Source organism: Leptonychotes weddellii, unplaced genomic scaffold (genome assembly GCF_054177405.1).
Source record: "Leptonychotes weddellii isolate Sample4059 unplaced genomic scaffold, ASM5417740v2 HiC_scaffold_7832, whole genome shotgun sequence".
Taxonomy (NCBI): domain Eukaryota; kingdom Metazoa; phylum Chordata; class Mammalia; order Carnivora; family Phocidae; genus Leptonychotes; species Leptonychotes weddellii.
The window spans coordinates 1-3,374 of record NW_028048635.1 but is presented as its reverse complement, the minus strand read 5'-3'; the positions used below and the strand labels follow the sequence as shown (position 1 = coordinate 3,374).

General features: G+C 45.1%; 1 non-coding gene across 1 annotated transcript; it reads left to right on the top strand.

The window, feature by feature from the left end:
* The first annotated feature begins 2,335 nt into the window (after positions 1-2,335).
* On the top strand, positions 2,336-2,408 carry TRNAR-UCG (transfer RNA arginine (anticodon UCG)). Its single transcript has one exon. It is a non-coding gene; the product is annotated as a tRNA-Arg (tRNA).
* The last annotated feature ends 966 nt before the right edge of the window (positions 2,409-3,374 follow it).

The window sequence follows — 3,374 nt, the reverse complement described above, 5'->3', positions numbered from 1 at the left end:
CACAAGTCCACATATACAAAAAAAAATTTACAAGAGTGGTGGATTTTTTTTCTTTTAGAGAGAGGGGAGAGAGAGAGTGGGGGAGGAGCAAAAGGAGAGGGAGAGAGAGAATCTTAAGCCAGTGACACAGGGTTTGATCTCATGACATTGAATCATGACCTGAGCCAAAATCAAGAATCGATGCTTAACAGACTGAGCCACCCAGTGCTCTACAATGGTGTTCTTAATAGCTGAATTCATGATATCCCCAAACTGAAAACAAATCAAATGTCCATCATCAGCAGAATGGATAAATAAATTGTGACATATTCATACAATTCAACAAAAAAGAACATTGTTAAATGCAACATGGATGAATCTCACCTGTTGTTACACAAGAGAAGCCAGGCATAACAGTACATATTATATAATTCTATTTATGTAAGTTACAAAATGTGCAAAACTAATAAATGATGTCAGAAGTCAAGAGAGTGGTTACTCTTATGAAGAAAGTGATTACAAGTTGTATGAGGAGGGCTCCTGGTGTGCCAGTGATATTCTATTTCCTGACGTAGCCCAAGTGACAAACTTAGTTCTGAGTCTCATTTGATGGAAACAGTGGCAATAAAGTGGAACAAAAGATCTGGGTGGAAGTTCATAGGTATGCTCTCTTTGTAAATAGTCAGTGATCTGTATATATGTATGTTTGAACACTTTCTTACATGTTTGTTACACTTCAATTAAAAAAAGAAAATGCCACTAATTAAGAAAGAGAACATTTCCATTTTATAGCTCTCTTTCACTCTGAGATAACCAGTATAATAATACTTGTGATAATCATTCTCTTTCTTTTATGTACTACTATGTATCCATAAAAAATAGATTATTTAGTATGCTTAGTTTGTAATTTCTCTAAATGAAACCATGCTATCTTGTTTTGAGATATTTTCTTGTTATTGAAATATTATCATGTTACTATCTCAATTTGTGTGGTTTCTAGAGTTTTCTTTATTGCATGTAATTGCTTTTGTAAATTGTAACTGCCATCAGGAAAATGTGTTAAAACTCTTTTACTAATTATAATAGTTTATTTTTGTTTATTTAGTTGATCTTGTACACAAGCATACAATCTTTTTTTTTTTTTTTTAAGACAGCTCTGTTTCTTTCTAGTCATTACTTTTTTTTTTTTCCTTTTGTCTGGTAGGGAATAGAAATGGCAATTATGGCAATTCCTGGTCTACTCCAGGTGTCCCCAGTCTCAAACAGAATGTTTTGAATTTTTTGCCTTTAAGTGTTGTTTTCTGCATATTGTTTTTGTATTTTAAAAATCAGGTTAAAGAAATTTCCTTGTCTGTGATTTTCCTTTCTCACGCTGTCTTTGTCTGACTTTGACATTAGGACAAAGTCATGCTTGTAAAATGAGATGGAAAGGCTTCCCTCTGTTACTGTATTTGGAGGTGTTTGTGTCCAGTTGAAATTATTGTCCTTGGAATATTTTGTGGATGTTCTAGATGACAGTATCTAGGTTTGGAGTTTTCTCTGTAGGGAAAAAATTGACGATTTATTCAATTTATTGAATGATTTAGGGCTATTTATATGTGTGGCTGCTCAAGAGGACGGCTGTTTCTCGGGCGTGCACGGAATGTCTGGGACCTTCTGGGGCTTCATACAAAGGTTCCTGGACGGCACTGGCGGCTCCCTTCTGCGCGGTTTCCCGGAGGGCCAGGCCTCGGAGGTGCCCTGGATCCCGCCCTACCTGACGCTGTCCCAGTAGCGCTGCGCCAAGCTGAGAGGTCGCAGGAGGGGCTTACTGTCCCCCTCGGAGATTTTCCTTTACTCCCAGGGATCTCTGTCCTTTGAGGTCCTTCTAAAGATGACCTGAGAGTCTGGCCCTGATCCCAGAGGGACCGTGGTCTCTTTCTCCTGTCTTTACAGCTGGATGCAGCTGGCGGGGCAGTGCAAGTAGGCACTTTTGTTCACAAAGGAGACGTGGTGTCAGGTTAAAGGCAGGCGTGGGCACGCACTGCATGGAGCACTGGGCGTTAAACGCAAACAATGAATCATGGATCAGTACATCAAAAACTAATGATGTGATGTATGGTGACTGACGTAATTTTTTTTTTTTAATTAAAAAAAGAAGAAAAAGGCAGGAGTGTGGAGGAAATCAGAACTGCTCTTTGCCTTAGCCTGTTACTGCGGGAACTTACGTGGCTTTTGCGAGTGGCAACCACACTCTCTTTGAAGTGGGATTAACGGAGACGGTAACTTTGTTGGGGTACAAAGGATGACACATGAATAATCCAGAGAGCCCAGATTCGCAACACTTGTGGTATTTTTCGCGATGCTAGAGCCGTTGGACCACGTGGCCTAATGGATAAGGCGTCTGACTTCGGATCAGAAGATTGAGGGTTCGAATCCCTTCGTGGTTGCGGCTCCCTTTTTCACGCTGTCCGGTGACACTCCGATCCCAGATCCCAGTGTCTGGAAGAAAATGCGACAGTGCGTCCCGGCAGCGCGCGGCCCGTCAGGTGCGCAGGTGTGCGGGGCCGCGGAGTGGGGCGCGTAGGCTGAGGAGCTCTGCTCTCTCGGCCTCTGCGGCGCGGGTCCTGCTGGGTCGCTTCGGCCGGCAATGACCCTCCTCCCCCTTCCCGGTGCCTCAGACGCACAGAAAACCTGTATTTTGAGCGACTTGTCTCTTTGAAGTCAGTTTAAATGCCGCCCCCTTCAAAAGGAGACCGCTCCTGCCTTAGTGGAGCCAGAGCAGAGGTGGTGATCTGCGGACTCGGGCTGACGCCCCCGGGCCCCGCGGCCGCGGGACCACCGGCCGCCCTGTGCACCTCGGCTCAGCAGGCGCCGCCTGCCCGCGTGCCTGAGCGGAGACCCCAAGCCCCCAGGGGAGGCGAGCCCAGCGAGCCGGGACCGAGGGCGAGCAGCTTCTGCAGAAGTGTAAAGAATCTGGCCAAATACAGCTGAATACTAAGATGAAATGGACAAAATGTTAGAACAATATGACATACCAAGTGAGATTCAAGAAGGAAGATCAATTATGAATAGTCTTAAACTACGAAATATTTTGAATTAGTTCTCAAAAGTCTTCCTACTGAGAAAATCCCGTGTCCCGTCGTTTACCGGAGACTTCTTTAAAACATTCAAAGAAAGCAGTCTGATCAGACGTAACTTCTGAGACAGAGCAGGGAGGGACTGGACTCGGGTCCTCTCGACCCCGAGCACAAAACCCAGCCTTCCGCAGCTGTCTCCATTAGCACAAAACAAACCTCTGTGCGTCCGGAGTAGCGTACCCTGCAGGAATGCGGGGGGAGGGTGCTGACCCCCGAGCTGGCGAGCACCGGACCAAACCAGTCTGCACCGGGACGGACCCCAGCGCTGAACTTTCG